The 19,035-nt window shown below is 37.4% G+C and overlaps 1 protein-coding gene across 6 annotated transcripts in view; it reads right to left on the reverse strand.

The window, feature by feature from the left end:
* Positions 1 to 19,035, reverse strand: part of slo (calcium-activated potassium channel slo) — a 536,051-nt gene that overhangs the window by 131,501 nt on the left and 385,515 nt on the right. The gene's annotated exons all lie outside the window — the stretch shown is intronic.

Genomic DNA, 19,035 nt, shown 5'->3' on the forward strand with positions numbered 1-19,035 from the left:
AAAATTGGGATAGTAATCTTTTACCATTTGAGGCTGTGGGTGGCAGTGATTAACAATACTGTGGGTAATAGTGATTAACAATACTGTAGGTGATAGTGATTAACAATACTGTGGGTGATAGTGATTAACAATATTGTGGGTGATAGTGATTAACAGTACTGTAGGTGATAGTGATTAACAATACTGTAGGTGATAGTGATTAACAATATTGTGGGTGATAGTGATTAACAATACTGTGGGTGATAGTGATTAACAATACTGTGGGTGATAGTGATTAACAATACTGTGGGTGATAGTGATTAACAATACTGTGGGTGATAGTGATTAACAATACTGTGGGTGATAGTGATTAACAATACTGTAAATTGGTATAAAACTATACAAACAAGAGTTAAATGCTGAAAGTGTAGGCCCACCTACAGTTGCAGTCATTACTTTCACCTTCTCATACTGGAGTGAAACACAAACTTAATATGTTAAATATGGAGAAAGTACAGTAGATGTATTAAATTAACTAGACAAAGGAATTAATATTGGAAGAACAAAGGTGTATGATCTGAAGGCAGAGAGACAATAATTTCAAAGATGTTCCTGTAGCTTAAAGTAAGTACTGCATTATAATCTGTATATACACATGTATCCTCTCTAATATTCCTACAGTACTGAGATTTTGTATGGCATTATTTGTTATGTTAGCAAGTATTTAATCAGGCCATAACTCACCAGAAGAACATGTATGTATACAGTACCTAAATGAACCAATTTGGCTATAAAATTAATGCTAGAGGATGCTAGCACAATAAGATGTCTCCTGCTGGAAGGAGATACAGAGAAAATTTCCAATAACAGAACACAAGACAAAGATATGACATGTCCGAAGTATGCGAAGCATTAAAATTTCCCACATGTTAATATGTAATTGCTATTAATACATTAAAAAATATACCCATTTACTATATACAATACTATATATATGTATTATATGCATGCCTCTGGTAAGACAATGATAGTGTGAATGATGGTGAAAGTATTTCTTTTTTTGGGTCACCCTATCTCGGTGGGAGATGGCCAGTTTGTCAAAAATAAAAAAATTATGCAACAGAGAATATGACAAACCCTGTACAGTCATTAGTAGAAATTAGTGTACAGTTCAACCCCTGAATTTGTGGATTTCCTAATCCTCGAGATTCAGTCATGACACCTACCTTACACAGTAACTACAGGATTAAATTCAGAATCAGCTCAATGACTTTCCATGCCAATATTTCTCCTTTTCTTCCTGCTTGTTCTGTCTTACATGTGTCAAAACTAAATGTGATGGATATGTGGGTTAGCAGGTCACCAGTAGGACCAACCTGGCTGACCAAGCAAAATGACAAGCCTGGATCAAGGCTGGACTCTGGGAGCAGAAAAACTAACAGAACTCATCAAAGGTATGTGAACATAATTTTATGAAATCCCAAGGGTTGTCCAGAGGAAAATTTAGCTTGTCTTGAGATTTATTTAGGGCATATGGTGATATTAAAAGAATAAACATTTTATACCATATATGCAATAATGTTCACACAAAGTTGTACTGGCCAGGTTGTGGCAGCCACCACCAAAATTCTTATATATGTAGTAGGTTGGTAGACAGCAACCACCCAGGGAGGTACTACCGTCCTGCCAAGTGAGTGTAAAACGAAAGCCTGTAATTGTTTTACATAATGGTAGGACTGCTGGTGTCTTTTTTCTCTCATAAACATGCAAGATTTCAGGTACGTCTTGCTACTTCTACTTACACTTAGGTCACACTACACTTGCATATACAAGCATATATATACACACACACTCCTCTGTGTTTTCTTCTATTTTCTTACTAGTTCTTGTTCTGGTTTATTTCCTCTTATCTCCATGGGGAAGTGGAATAGAATTCTTCCTCCATAAGCCATGCATGTCGTAAGAGGTGGCTAAAATGCTGGTGGGACATGGTCGATGTGTTGAAATAAAGAAGAACATTCATGTATAGTAAGAAAGTCACAAATTGCTGACATAAAAGCTTATATTTCATTTCCCTTTTCATTCTCCTTTTCCACTTCTAAACCATGATCTGATAGGCCATCTTCCATACAAATTCAGCAGCAGATTTGAAGACAGTAGATCCTGATAGTAATTTCCTTCAGCAACTAGTCATTTTTTATAATTCTTTATAAAAAATCAGGCTAAGTTTGCTATTACATCTCTAGGCATAACTAACTAAAAATAAAGAAGTTTGGCAAAATATCATATCTTAACTCTGAGTGTTCCCTAAGTCTCTTAAAAATATTTTGTACAATTTCCATCAATCATTTTCTCTTGTAATCCATTCTATTAGCTCTACAGTGGTCTCATTCTCTTGACAAAGTGAAACTCTCCAGTATTCTTTTTCTTCTAACTCTAATGATACTAGCCTTCCTTTCTCCTCTGTTTCTCCTCTTATCAACTTATGCCTAACTTTTCAATCATAAAGCAATTGGTTCACAATGTTTCAACGGGATTAAAGAACAAAAAATATATGCGCTAATGGGGTATGCTTGAGCTTATACTGTACAGTACTTTGCCTGTTTTATCCCTGTGTGGCCTCTAAAATATTTCCCTTTTCTTCCACATACTCTGCTTTATCCTTTCCTGAACAGAAGTGGCCACTCCAATCATTCTTTATTATTATTATTATTAGTAGTAGTATAATTTTTATTTTTATTACATTTATGGAAAGCATTAAATCTGTGGCCTAATCAGTCTATAGCCTTCAACTCTACTACCTCAAATCTGATTATGTATTCTAAATGAAAAGGTTCTTAAGCACCTTGAATGTTGCAATCTTCTCCCAGATCACCACTACGAGTTCCACTTTGCACTCTTCACATTTTAGTCATGGCCCTGCTTCTGCAGCTCTCATTGAACCTCTCACACTGCAATCCCGTTCTCTCATGTCTGGTCTTAATTCCATCTCTCTGTGGAGCATTTGCAACTTAGTCAAATTCAATTGTGCCAAAAACAGTTCTACCCTATTACATTAAAGTACTGTACTCTACTATAAATTTTCATCCCTAAGGCAACCTTTCTCTTAGAGAAAAAAAAAAAGCTCAGAACATACCCTTGACTTATAGCTGGGATATAATTTTCAAGGACAAAATAGTAAAAACAAAAAAAAAAAAAAAAAAAAAAAAAAAAAAAAAAAAAAAAAAAAAAAAAAAAAAAAAAAAAAAAAAAAAAAAAAAAAAAAAAAATTAACACAATAAATGTATATGTAGCAATACAACAGAAGTTTAATTACTTTGTACTGCATACTTATTATATATAACAAATCAGATCTTACTCCCAAATCTATATCATATCTTAGTTACTATCTGCCAATTTAACTTTGTTTACCATTATTTAATTTAGTCCCTATATTTTTTCTCCTTTATTTTAGCTTTAATATAGCTTTACATAACAACCTTAGTTCATATATTCACAATTGTTAAAGTAATCAAGGTGCTATTCTCAGGTGCTAAAGTGTAATAAATTCACTATTTTTGCCATTATATTCCCTAGCTCATTTATTTGATTACCACTTTATTTGTTCACCACAAAGTTTCTTTTTTCATCCCTTATATACTGTCTCCTTTATTTTAGCTTTAAAGAACTACCTTAGATCAAATTTTTTACATTTGCTAAAATAACTCAGGTGCTATTTTATAGTTTTAGAATATTTACTTTGTCTTATACTTAATTCTAACTATAGATTCACTATAAATCTTATGATAAGCATTGATCCTGATACCAACCTCTTATTGAATGACTTAAATGAATCAAACAGTAACTGTAATTACTACACAGCAGAACAATCAAATGCACTTCTCAGAGCCAACAAAAACATAACTGTCTTTAACTACAATATCAGATCTTTAAGTAAACATTATGATGACCTCATAGCATTACTAAATTCCCTGCATTCCAGTACAGTGGACCCCCGGTTAACGATATTTTTTCAATCCAGAAGTATGTTCAGGTGCCAGTACTGACCGAATTTGTTCCCATAAGGAATATTGTGAAGTAATTAGTCCATTTCAGACCCCCAAACATACACGTACAAACGCACTTACATAAATACACTTACATAATTGGTCGCATTCGGAGGTGATCGTTATGCGGGGCTCCACTGTATATCCATCATTACTCTCACCGAAACCTGGCTAAAGTCTGCTACTACAGATGTCTATGCCATTCCTGGTTACACAGCCATACACAACTGTAGACCAGATCAACAAGGGGGTGGCACAGCTATATACTACTCAGACCAACTAGAATGTATCACAAATACTTGCACAAGGGATAAACATGGGGAATATATAATAGCTAAATTCAAATCCAAATACCTACAAAAACCTCTCACAGTGATAAACATCTACAGAGTACAACAGTCAAACTTTAGCCATTTTAGTGACAACCTAGGAAGTATGATAACTGATGCACACATGAGCAAAGATCACTTACTACTCTCAGGTGACTTCAATATAAATCTCCTGCAAGACCAGGACCCACACGTTACTGAATTCACAAACACTATGAGCAACTGCATGTTGCTACCAGCAGTAACAAAACCTACGAGAGTTACAGAGACTAGTGTTTCCCTACTAGACCACATCTGGACCAACACCATATCCCCATTAAAATCAGGCATAATCACAGATAATACCACAGATCACTACCCAACCTTCCTCATCACAACCTTGGCAAATTACCCCAAGACACTACTAAAGTCACTTTCAGACTTCACAATGAGGCAGCCATTAATAACTTCACAGCAGCAGTGACAAACATTGACTGGCACACTGAGCTAGAAATCCATACAGATATTGACGAATGTATTAATAATTTTCTAAAAAAGACCCAATACCTTTATAACAAGCACTGCCCCAAAAAAACTAAACAGATGACAGCTAAGAGACTGAACAGTCCCTGGCTAACACCCAGCATCCTCAAATCCATAAATACAAAGCACCTATACGAAAAACAGTAAAGAATGGGTCACATAACCAGAGACCAAACAAAACGTTACTCGTCAATCCTAACCAGCCTGATAAGAAGGGCTAAAAAACTGTATTATGAGAACAGATTATCCAACTTACGAGGTGATATAAAAAAGACCTGGAAAACCCTATCAGCAATTTTAGGAACAAAAAAGACATCACGAAATAGCGAAATTGAATTAACAAAACCAGATGAACCCCAACTCCCACCAACTGAAACAGCGAACAGACTCCATAATTTCTTCTCCACTATAGGAAAAACCTTGCCAATAAAATCCCAAGCTCAGATACCCCACCCAATGACTACCTCACCAGCAACTACCCGAACACACTGTTCCTAGCTCCGACTAACCCTACTGAAGTCTCCCTTATTATCAACACACTAAAAAACAAGACAGGAGATTTAAATACCTTTTTTTTTTTTTTTTTTTTTTTTATCACACCGGCCGATTCCCACCAAGGCAGGGTGGCCCGAAAAAGAAAAACTTTCACCATCATTCACTCCATCACTGTCTTGCCAGAAGGGTGCTTTACACTACAGTTTTTAAACTGTAACATTAACACCCCTCCTTCAGAGTGCAGGCACTGTACTTCCCATCTCCAGGACTCAAGTCCGGCCTGCCGGTTTCCCTGAACCCCTTCATAAATGTTACTTTGCTCACACTCCAACAGCACGTCAAGTATTAAAAACCACTCCTATCAAACATGCTCACGCATGCCTGCTGGAAGTCCAAGCCCCTCGCACACAAAACCTCCTTTACCCCCTCCCTCCAACCTTTCCTAGGCCGCCCCCTACCCCGCCTTCCTTCCACTACAGACTGATACACTCTTGAAGTTATTCTGTTTCGCTCCATTCTCTCCACATGTCCGAACCACCTCAACAACCCTTCCTCAGCTCTCTGGACAACAGTTTTGGTAATCCCGCACCTCCTCCTAACTTCCAAACTACGAATTCTCTGCATTATATTCACACCACACATTGCTCTCAGACATGACATCTCCACTGCCTCCAGCCTTCTTCTCGCTGCAACATTCATCACCCATGCTTCACACCCATATAAGAGCGTTGGTAAAACTATACTCTCATACATTCCTCTCTTTGCCTCCAAGGACAAAGTTCTTTGTCTCCACAGACTCCTAAGTGCACCACTCACCCTTTTCCCCTCATCAATTCTATGATTCACCTCATCTTTCATAGACCCATCCGCTGACACGTCCACTCCCAGATATCTGAATACATTCACCTCCTCCATACTCTCTCCCTCCAATCTGATATCCAATCTTTCATCACCTAATCTTTTTGTTATCCTCATAACCTTACTCTTTCCTGTATTCACTTTCAATTTTCTTCTTTTGCACACCCTACCAAATTCATCCACCAATCTCTGCAACTTCTCTTCAGAATCTCCCAAGAGCACAGTGTCATTAAATACCTTACCACCCTTTATATACAAAAAAGCTTCACAAGTTCTATCACGAATCATTGCAACACTCTTTAACAAATCCATAGAATCCTCTACCTTTCCTACAGTTCTCAAAATAGCAAGGGTCACCCCGATCCATAAAGGAGGAGACCAAACAGACTTGAATAACTATAGGCCAATATCCAACTTACACCCTCTCTCTAAAATCTTTGAAAAATTAATTCATAAGCAAATCTATTTCTACCTCATCTCCCACAACATGCTCAACCCCTGTCAATTTGGGTTCAGGCCTAATAAAAATACTAATGTTGCTATTATACACATGCTAGAACACATATACACTGCAACAGAGAAAAAAGAAGTCCCACTGGGGATCTTCATAGACTTACATAAAGCTTTTGATACAGTTGACCATGACTTGCTCCACATAAAATTGTCGCACTATGGTATAAGAGGGCACTCCCTCAACTACCTCAAGTCTTACCTCCTCAGTAACAGAAGCCAATATGTGTACACAAATGGGGCAAACTCTTCAGCACAGCCAATTACAGTTGGTGTCCCACAGGGAAGTGTCCTAGGCCCTCTTCTCTTTCTCATATACATAAATGACCTACCAAATGCATCGCAACTACTCAAACCCACACTATTTGCAGATGACACTACATACGTCTTCTCTCACCCGAGCCCAGACACGTTAGCCAATACTGTAAATACCGAATTACAGAAAATGTCTATCTGGATGAGTACTAACAAACTTACTCTAAACATTGACAAAACCTACTTCATTCAGTTTGGTAACAGAGCTACAGACATCCCTCTTAACATAAAGATAAACGGATCATTTATCACAAAACTCACAGAAGGAAAATTCTTAGGAATCCACCTTGATAATAGACTCAAATTTCAAACACATATACAACAAATTTCCAAAAAAATTTCCAAGACCGTAGGCATACTATCGAAGATACGGTACTATGTTCTACAGTCAGCCCTCCTGGTCCTATATCACTCGCTTATTTACCCGTATCTCACCTATGGAATTTGTGCATGGGGCTCAACAACAATAAACCATCTCAGACCATTAATTACCCAACAAAAGGCTGCAGTCAGAAAGATAACAAATTCCCACTACAGGCAGCACACTCCACCAATATTCAAAACTCTAAACCTACTCACCATTCAAAACATCCATACTTATTACTGCACCTACTACATTCATAGAACACTTAATTCTGATATAAACCCTCCCCTCAAATGTCTCCTTACCAACCTCAACAGAACACACAACCATAACACAAGGCACAGATCACTCTTCGATGTTCCTCGAGTCCATCTCACGCTATGCAAAAACTCAATGCACATAAAAGGCTCTAAAATCTGGAATTCATTACCAGTGAATATAAAAGAAGCACTGTCTGTTTATAAATTCAAGTCTCTTCTCAAAAATCACTTACTCACCCACAACTAAATAAATACTGAATAATTGTATCTTGTAAATGTTTCTCATTATTGTATCTCATAAATGTTTAACCTGTGACCCAATCAAAATTTACCCCGCCTTTTTTACACTCTTGAAGTCATTCTGTTTCGCTCCATTCTCTCTAATTACATTACCTAACAGAATACTCCAATCTACTGAATGCCCTCAGACATGACATCTCCACTGCCTCCAGCCTTCTCCTCGCTGCAACATTCATCACCCACGCTTCACACCCATATAAGAGCGTTGGTAAAACTATACTCTCATACATTCCCCTCTTTGCCTCCAAGGACAAAGTTCTTTGTCTCCACAGACTCCTAAGTGCACCACTCACTCTTTTTCCCTCATCAATTCTATGATTCACCTCATCTTTCATAGACCCATCCGCTGACACGTCCACTCCCAAATATCTGAATACGTTCACCTCCTCCATACTCTCTCCCTCCAATCTGATATTCAATCTTTCATCACCTAATCTTTTTGTTATCCTCATAACCTTACTCTTTCCTGTATTCACCTTTAATTTTCTTCTTTTGCACACCCTACCAAATTCATCCACCAATCTCTGCAACTTCTCTTCAGAATCTCCCAAGAGCACAGTGTCATCAGCAAAGAGCAGCTGTGATAACTCCCACTTTGTGTGTGATTCTTTATCTTTTAACTCCACGCCTCTTGCCAAGACCCTCGCATTTACTTCTCTTACAACCCCATCTATAAGAGAAGTAAATGCGAGGGTCTTGGCAAGAGGCGTGTATCTTGTAAATGTTTCTCATTATTGTATCTCATAAATGTTTAACCTGTGACCCAATCAAAATTTATTTTTTAATTACATTACCTAACAGAATACGTACTCCAATCTACTGAATACTCAGCAACACAGTAAATGACCATATGACCTGTCTTTGTAATACTCATTTGTGCTAAATTGTTATCTGTTTACAATAATGTATTTACCACTGAATATATCATTGCTTAGTTAATCTTAAGTTAATTTTAAGCCTGCTCATAATGCTCTGCATACAAGGGGCTTCGGCATGTTGCACTGTAATAACTTTGTACTTCACTGTATCATGTTCAAATTAATAAATAAAATAAAAATAAATAAAATACCCAAATTGTGCTTTAACCCTTTGAGGGTTTCGGCCATACTAGTATGGCTTACGACCCAGGGTTTTTGACATACTAGTACGCCTAAATTCTAGCGCCCTCAAATCTAGTGGGAGAAAGCTGGTAGGCCTACTTATGAAAGAATGGGTCTATGTGGTCAGTGTGCACAGTATAAAAAAAAATCCTGCAGCACACAGTGCGTAATGAGAAAAAAAAAAACTTTGACCGTTTTTTTGGAATAAAACAGCGACTTTGCACTGTATTTTCGTATGGTATTTATTGTTGTATTCTAGTTTTCTTGGTCTTATTTTATAGAATGGAAGACATATTACAGAAATTGAGATGATTTTGACTGGTTTTACAATGAAAAGTACTTTGAAATTGAGCTCAAAGTAGCAGAAATGTTCGATTTTTACCAAAGTTCAAAAGTAAACAAATCATGCCAAGTGTCTAATACACGTCAACTGGTGAGTCTAATATTCTTTTGCAAGTGCGCCAATATTATTTATACTATTTTTTACACTAATGCAGTAGTCTGCATAACAGTAAATCTTCTATTTTTTGTGAGAATAAAAATTCAAAGTGAAAAGCAAAAGAAGTAAGAGGGGCATTGAGACGTGACTAATGACCAGAGGAAATGTCATTTTAGTGCCAGGAATGTCTTTCTTGTTTATTCTGGACCCTATTCGGAAATTGGCATCTTTGGAAATTTGTGTGAAATTGGCAAAATTGTTAAATTCTGACCACTGTATTGGATAGTTGAAATTGATAAATGGATAGTTTCTTGCACTCATTCGATAGAAAAACTGGAGTTCTAGCGAAATATTCATGTTTTTTGTCGACTAGTACAGTGGAATTGGCCGAAAATGGGGCTGAAATTGGGCAAAATAGCCGATGCATAAACATCGCCGAGACAGCTAACTTCGCGAGAGCATAATTCCGTAAGTTTTCCATCAAATTTCATACTTTTGGTGTCATTATGATCGGGAAAAGATTCTCTATCTTTTCATTAGATTTTTTTTTTTTTTTTTTTTTAAATTTGGCCGACCCTGAGAATGAGTCTCGGAGAGGGCCTGTCGACCCTCAAAGGGTTAAGGGAAAAATTCAGTGCATATAAAATTTACAAAATGTGGTTCTTATGTCCTTTTATTCATTAGCCACTGCTGTACACATGACCAATGGAAGAATTTAGTAAATATGAATGATAACTTTTATCAAATTATTTTTTCTCCGGGGAGTGAAGGCTTGGACATATAGGCAAATATCTCTAAAGTGATTATTCATTATCCAAAATCACCTCTCGTGTGAACGGGCTGCCCAGTTTTTTGTAAGGTATTCAGAAATCATACCTCTAAAATGAAATTTATTGTACGTTACTGAATTTTGACAATGGAAAATATGGGGAACCTTGTGGGAGAGTGGCTAGATTCATTATCCACCCCTTTGTACCTCACATCTCTCATGTGGCTTAATTACCTCTTCAGTGTGTTTACCATAAAATTCTATTACTGCACCTTTGAGTAACTTAGAGATGAACCTCGCTCTATGATGGTTTGACTTGAAGATAAAGATAAAAATAAAGATAAAGATGTTTATTTTGATAAGTTACATGGTTGTACAGAGGAATATAGTAGTTGGGTGTACATGCCAAAAGCCCTTTTGTATGCAGAGCATTTCGGGCAAACTTAAAGATTAACTTAAGATTAGTAAGGCAATACTACATAGTTCATATGGTCATTAGATGAGTTACAGTGAGTACAATAGAATTGTATATTCTATCAGGTAATGCTACATGGTTTTGAAAGGTCTAGTAGAGACTTATTACACTACTGAATTAGTTATAAAGATTACAGTATTACAATATAACAATTCAAGACAATTTACAAATGATGTATTACAGTTAGCACTATTTAAAAAATGAAATTTGGTATTACAATGGAACAATTTACATTATGATGTACTGTATTAAAAAATCTATTACTATTTAAAACAATGAAAAAATAGACATCCTAATTTCGAAGTAGTAAGTGGTTGAGCATTCATCAGCACAATATGAGTAGCTTTTGAGAAACTGGTAGTGATTAGGTACAGTTTGTGTGGTTAATTGTAGGTGATCAGGTGATTTCTTATTAAGGCCTTAAACTGATTTGCAGACAGGGGTCCGTTAGTGTGTTCTGGCAATGAATTCCAGATCTTTGGGCCTTTTATATGCACAGCATTTCTGCATAGGGAGAGATGAACACGAGGGATAGCGAAGAGTGATCTGTGTCTCGTATTATGGTTGTGTGTTCTGTTATAGTTATCAAGGAGGAGTTTGAGAGGAGGGTTTACATTAGAGTATAGTGTTCTATGTATGTAGCAGGCACAATAATAAGTATGGATGTTTTGTATATTTAGCAAGTTAACTCTTAAAAAGAGGTGGAGTGTGTTGTCTAATGCAGGAGTTAGTAATCAATTGCACTGCAGCTTTTTGCTGGGTTATTAAAGGCTTAAGGTGATTTGCTGTGGTTGAGCCCTATACACAAATACCATAGGTGAGATAAGGGTAAATGAGAGAGTGGTACAAAGCTAGAAGAGCTGATTGGGGTACATAGTACCATATCTTTGAAAGGATGCCTACTGTTTTGGAGACTTTCTTGTAAATTTGCTGTATGTCTGAAATTTGAAACTGCAGTCAAGGTGGAAACCTAGAAATTTGCCCTCTGCCTCTCTCGAAATAGGTGAACCATTTATTACATAAGAACATAAGAAAGGAGGAACACTGTAGGAGGCCTGCTGGCCCATACTAGGCAGGTCCTTTACAATTCATCCCACTAACAAAACATTTGCCCAACCCAATTTTCAATGCCACCCAAGAAATAAGCTCTGATGTGAAAGTCCCACTCAAATCCAACCCCTCCCACTCATGTACTTATCCAACCTAGATTTGAAACTACCCAAAGTCCTAGCCTCAATAACCCAACTAGGTAGACTGTTCCACTCATCAACTACCCTATTTCCAAACCAATACTTTCCTATGTCCTTTCTAAATCTAAACTTATCTAATTTAAATCCATTACTGCGGGTTCTCTCTTGGAGAGACATCCTCAAGACCTTATTAATATCCCCTTTATTAATACCTATCTTCCACTTATACACTTCGATCAGGTCTCCCCTCATTCTTCGTCTAACAAGTGAATGTAACTTAAGAGTCTTCAATCTTTCTTCATAAGGAAGATTTCTAATGCTATGTATTAATTTAGTCATCCTACGCTGAATGTTTTCTAACAAATTTATGTCCATTTTGTAATACGGAGACCAGAACTGAGCTGCATAATCTAGGTGAGGCCTTACTAATGATGTATAAAGCTGCAGTGTGACCTCTGGACTTCTGCTGCTTACACTTCTTGATATAAATCCCAGTAATCTATTTGCCTTATTATGTACGCTTAGGCATTGCTGTCTTGGTTTAAGGTTGCTGCTCACCATAACCCCCAAGTCCTTTTTGCAATTTGTATGGCTAAGTTCTACATCATTTAACTTATAAGTACTAGGGTTATGGGCACTCCCAAGCTTCAGAACCTTGCATTTATCTACATTGAACTGCATCTGCCACTTTTCTGACCAAGAATAGAGTTTGTTTAAATCCTCCTGAAGTTCCATAACATCTACGTTTGAATCAATTATCCTACCTATCTTTGTGTCATCGGCGAATTTGCTCATATCACTAGTAATTCCCTCATCAAGATCATTGATATATATTATAAACAACAACGGGCCCAAGACTGATCCCTGTGGAACGCCACTTATTACAGATCCCCACTCGGACTTAACCCCATTTATGGACACTCTCTGCTTCCTGTCAGTGAGCCATGACTCGATCCACGAGAGCACTTTCCCCCAATGCCATGAGCTGCCACTTTCTTTAACCCTTTGAGGGTTTTCGTCGTACTAGTACGTTTTACGCGTAGGGGTTTTTGACGTACTAGTACGCATAAATTCTAGCGGCCTCAAATCTAGTGGGAGAAAGCTGGTAGGCCTTCATATGAAAGAATGGGTCTATGTGGTCAGTGTGCACAGTCTAAAAAAAATCCTGCAGCACACAGTGCATAATGAGAAAAAAAAACTTTGACCATTTTTTTGGAATAAATCAGCGACTTTGCAGTGTATTTTCGTATGGTATTTATTGTTGTATTCTAGTTTTCTTGGTCTCATTTTATAGAATGGAAGACATATTACAGAAATTGAGATGATTTTGGCTGGTTTTACAAAGAAAGGTGCCTTGAAATTGAGCTCAAAGTAGCAGAAATGTTCGATTTTTACCAAACTTCAAAAGTAAACAAATCGTGCCAAGCGTGCAATACACGTCAACTGGTGAGTCTAATATTCTTTCACAAGTGCACCAATAATATTTATACCATTTTTGACACTAATGCAGTAGTCTGCATAACAGTAAATCTTATATTTTTTGTGAGAATAAAAATTCAAAATGGAAAGCAAAAGAATATAAGAGGGGCCTTGAGACGTGACTAATGACTAGAGGAAATGTCATTTTAGTGCCAGGAATGTCTTTCTTGTTTATTCTGGACCCTATTCAGAAATTGGCATCTTTTGAAATTTGTGTGAAATTGGCAAAATTGCTAAATTCTGACCACTGTACTGGATAGTTGAATTTCATAAATGGGTGGTTTCTTGCACCATTCGATAGAAAAAATGGAGTTCTAGCGAAATAATCATGTTTTTTGTCGACTAGTACAGCGAAATTGGCCGAAAATGGGGCTCAAAGTGGGCAAAATCGCCGAGACCGCTAACTTTGCGAGAGCATAATTTCGTAAGTTTTCTATCAAATTTCAAACTTTTGGTGTCTTTATGATCGGGAAAAGATTCTCTATCTTTTCATAAGAGAAAATATTTTTTTTTTTTTAAATTTGGCCGACCCTGAGAACGAGTTTCGGAGAGGGCCTGTCGACCCTCAAAGGGTTAACAGTCTATGGTGCGGAACTCTATCAAAAGCCTTACTAAAATCTAAGTAAATAATATCAAATTCTTTATTGTGGTCAACAGCCTCAAAAGCTTTACTGAAGAAAGTTAATAAATTAGTTAGACAAGACCAGCCTCTTGTGAATCCATGCTGAGTATCATTAATCAAGCTATGCTTATCGAGATGGCTTCTTATAATCTCAGCTATAATTGACTCTAGTAATTTGCCTACAATTGAGGTCAGGCTTATTGGGCGGTAATTTGACGGTAACGACTTGTCCCCTGTTTTAAAAATAGGAGTTACATTAGCCATCTTCCACATATCAGACACTACACCTGTTTGAAGAGATAAATTAAAAATATTATTTAATGGTTCACAGAGTTCCATTTTGCATTCCTTAAGAACCCTTGAAAAAACCTCATCAGGACCCAGCGACTTATTTTGCTTCAGTCTGTCTATCTGCTTCACAACCATCTCACTAGTGACTGTGATGTTACATAATTTATCTTCTTCTAACCCACTGTAAAAATTAATTACTGGAATATTGTTAGTGTCTTCCTGTGTAAAAACTGAGAGAAAATAATTATTTAAAATCAAGCACATTTCATTCTCTTTGTCAGTAAGGTGCCCATAGTTATTTTTAAGGGGACCTATCTTATCTCTAACTTTTGTTCTATAGACCTGGAAAAAACTTTTTGGGTTAGTTTTAGAATCCCTAGCAACTTTAATTTCATAGTCCCTTTTAGCTTTTCTTATCCCCTTTTTAATGTCCCTCTTAATGTCAATATACTGATTCATAAGATGACTCTCACCTCTTTTGATACGCCTATAAATTCCTTTCTTATGCCCTAGTAGATATTTGAGCCTATTATTCATTCATTTTGGGTCATTTCTATTTGATCTAATTTCTTTATATGGGATAAACGCTCTTTGAGCAGCATGTATAGTGTTCAGAAAACTGTCATATTGATAGCTCTCTTCGTTACCCCAGTCAACAGATGATAAGTGTTCTCTAAGCCCATCGTAATCTGCTAAGCGAAAATCTGGGACTGTTACTGAGTTATCGTTACTATCGTACTTCCATTCAATGCTAAATGTAATTGATTTGTGGTCGCTAGCACCCAGTTCCTCTGAAATTTCTAAATTATTAACAAGGGATTCATTGTTTGCCATAACTAAGTCAAGCAGGTTATTTCCCCTTGTAGGTTCTGTCACAAACTGCTTCAAAAAACAATCCTGAAATACTTCTAAGAAGTCGTATGATTCTAAATTCCCAGTCAAGAAATTCCAATCAACATGACTAAAGTTAAAGTCTCCTAGAATTACTACATTATCATGCCTTGTGGCCTTAACAATTTCCTCCCATAGTAGTTTCCCTTGGTCCCTATCTAAGTTTGGGGGACGGTGTATCACTCCTAAAATCAGTTTTTCATGCCCCTCTGAAAATTCTATCCAAACAGACTCTGTATGTGTTACTTCAGACTTAATACCCGTTTTTATGCAACAGTTCAAGCGATCTCGGACATACAATGCCACCCCACCCCCCCTCCCAATACTTCTATCTTCTTGGAACAATTTAAAACCCTGAATATGACATTCCGCAGGCATGTCCCGACTTTTTGAATTAAACCACGTCTCAGTTAAGGCAAATACATCAATGTTACCTACACTAGCAACTAATCTCAACTCGTCCATCTTATTCCTAGCACTACAGCAATTAGCATAATAAACATTGAAAGACTCTCCTTTCTCTTTACCCTTCCTGCTCATTTCTATTTTTCTACTAAACCTATTACTGTCCTTATCACCCAAGGTCCCTGGCTTTTCAATATCTATCTCGTTCTTATTATTACTAGTTCCCCTAGAACTCGTAATATTACTACACTGGGACTTCACTGTTTTCCTGCCAAAACCCATACCACTAACTATTCCTAGTTTAAAGTCCTAACTGCTCCCTCCACTGCAGTTGCCAGTGCTCCCACCCCACACCTAGATAAGTGAACCCCATCCCTAGCATACATGTCATTTCTGTCAATATGTTTAGCTGTACATTTGAAGCTCTGTTTCCAAAAAGCATGAAGCAGGTTTTGTCTATATTGAGAGTAAGTTTGTTGGTAATCATCCAAGTAGATATGTTTAGCAGTTCAGCATTTACTGTGTCTGTTAGTATGGTTGGGTTTGGGCGAGAAAAGACATAAGTTGTGTCATCTGCAAATACAACGGGTTTAAGGAGATTAGATGCGTTTGGTAAGTCACTGATGTAAATGAGAAAGAGAAGTGGGCCAAGAAAGCTCCCCTGTGGGACTCCAACAAGAACAGGTTATGTAGTGGAGCTGGCTCCAATTGTGTATACATACTGGGTTCTGTTGTTAAGGTAAGATTTTAAGTAATCGAGAGAGTGTCCTCTGACCCAGTAATGTTCGAGTTTTTGGTGCAAAAGGTCATGGTCAACTGTATCAAGAGCTTTTCGTAAGTCTATGAAAAGTCCCGGTGGAAATTCATTTTTCTCGAGTGCAGAATATATTAGTTCAAGCATATGTATAATAGCATCATTAGTACTTTTTTTTGGTCTGAACCCAAAGTGACAAGGGTTAAGTATGTTGTGGGATACAAAGTAGGAGTAGACTTATTTGTGAATTAATTTTTCAAAGATTTTAGATAGTAGGGGCAGGTTTGATTTAGGCCTATAATTGTTCAATTCAACTGGATCACCTCCTTTGAGGATTAGAGTGACTCTTGCTGTCTTGAGTATGGATGGGAAGGTGGAAGATTCAATGGATTTGTTAAAAAGAGTTGCAGTAATTGGTGATAACACATGAGAAGCTTTTTTATACATGAGTGGTGGTAAGTTATTTAGGTCTTGTTCTTTAGTGGTATGATGATAAGCGAGATTTCAGCAGGGTTTGTTGGGGCTAAAAATAGAGTATTTGGGTAGTGGAGAGTGAGGTAGTCTTTTGGTTGAATGTTGGGATTTTACTTGCTAGTTTTGTTCCTACAGTAGAGACAAAGATATTAAGTTTGTTGGCAGTATCAGTTGGCTGAAGGAGAGGTTCATCTGGTTTAGTTAAGGTAATAATTCTGTTTTGTGACAGCTTTTTTGATCTTAGAATTTCAGATGAGGTTTTCCAGGTCTTTTTCATATCACCTTTTATGTCATAAAATCTGTTTTCATAATACAGTTTTTTGGACCTCCTTATTAGATTGGTTAGTAATGACAAGTAACGTTTTGCGAGATCCTTTGTTATTAGACCCATTCTGTACTGTTTTCCGTATAGATGTTTTTTATCAATAGATTTGAGGATGCTGTTTGTAAGCCAGGGGCTGTTTAGTCTCTTGGCTGTGATCTGCTTAGTTTTTATTGGGCAATGCATGTTACAGAGGTTTTGGGCTTTTTGTAAAAAAATATTAACACATTCATAAATATCAAAGTTGTCTGCTAGCTCATTTTGCCAGTCATTGTCACTAAATGCTGAAATAAAGTTACTAACAGATGACTCACCATGTATTTGGAATGTGATCTTAGTTGTGTCCTGGTGCACTTTACACAATTTGGTTATGAGACAGATGGGATAGTGGTCAGTGGTGTTATCTGTGATTATGCCTGCTTTTAATGGGGATATAGTGTTTGTCCAGATATGGTCTAGTAATGAGGCATTTGTGTCAGAGATTCTTGTAGGTTTTGTTATTGTTGGTGGAAGTAAGCAGCTTTTCATAGTGTTTGTGAATTCAGTCACTTATGGGTCATGGTCCTGGATGAGATTATGTTGAAGTCCCCTGTAAGTATTAGGTGGTGTTTATTCATTTCAGCACTAGTTATTATGTTTCTTAGTTTTTCACTAAAAGAGTAAATATTGGAGTGAAGAACTCTATAAAATGCACCGACTGTTAGAGGTTTTGTAAGGTCTTTGGATTTAAATTTAGAAGAAGGTATATTCACCATGCTCATCCCTTGTGCAAGTAGAATTTATACACTCTGGTTCTACCTCCTAACTGATCTGGCCTACAATTGTGTATGGCTGTGTAGCCAGGTATGGAATAGATGTTTGTAACATCATGTTTTAGCCATGTTTCAGTTAGTGTAATGATAAACATACTGACATTTAGAGAATTCAGTAGTGCCTGGAGGTCATCATAGTGCTTGCTTAGTGATCTGACATTATAACTGAATACTGTTATGTTATTTCGTATTTCGACTTTATGATGGTGCGATAGCAATGTACATTCAGTAATCAAACTTCAAATTTTGATCTGTTCATGGGCTAGCAATATGCTTTCAGCTGACTATATTAATGGCGAGTACCTGTACCACATATCACTACATATACTGTAACCATATCATCCCTGGGTAATTAAGTCAATGTACGTACCATAATTTTTTTTTTAGTATACCTGGAGTTTACCTGGAGAGAGTTTCGGGGGTCAACGCCCCCGCGGCCCGGTCTGTGACCAGGCCTCCTGGTGGATCAGCGCCTGATCAACCAGGCTGTTGCTGCTGGCTGCACGCAAACCAACGTACGAGCCACAGCCCGGCTGATCAGGAACTGACTTTAGGTGCTTGTCCAGTGCCAGCTTGAAGACTGCCAGGGGTCTGTTGGTAATCCCCCTTATGTGTGCTGGGAGGCAGTTGAACAGTCTCGGGCCCCTGACACTTATTGTATGGTCTCTTAACGTGCTAGTGACACCCCTGCTTTTCATTGGGGGGATGGTGCATCGTCTGCCAAGTCTTTTGCTTTCGTAGTGAGTGATTTTCGTGTGCAAGTTCGGTACTAGTCCCTCTAGGATTTTCCAGGTGTATATAATCATGTATCTCTCCCTCCTGCATTCCAGGGAATACAGGTTTAGAAACCTCAAGCGCTCCCAGTAATTGAGGTGTTTTATATCCGTTATGCGGGCCGTGAAAGTTCTCTGTACATTTTCTAGGTCGGCAATTTCACCTGCCTTGAAAGGTGCTGTTAGAGTGCAGCAATATTCCAGCCTAGATAGAACAAGTGACCTGAAGAGTGTCATCATGGGCTTGGCCTCCCTAGTTTT

Source organism: Cherax quadricarinatus, chromosome 83, assembly GCF_038502225.1.
Source record: "Cherax quadricarinatus isolate ZL_2023a chromosome 83, ASM3850222v1, whole genome shotgun sequence".
In the NCBI taxonomy this organism is placed as follows: Eukaryota; Metazoa; Arthropoda; class Malacostraca; order Decapoda; family Parastacidae; genus Cherax; species Cherax quadricarinatus.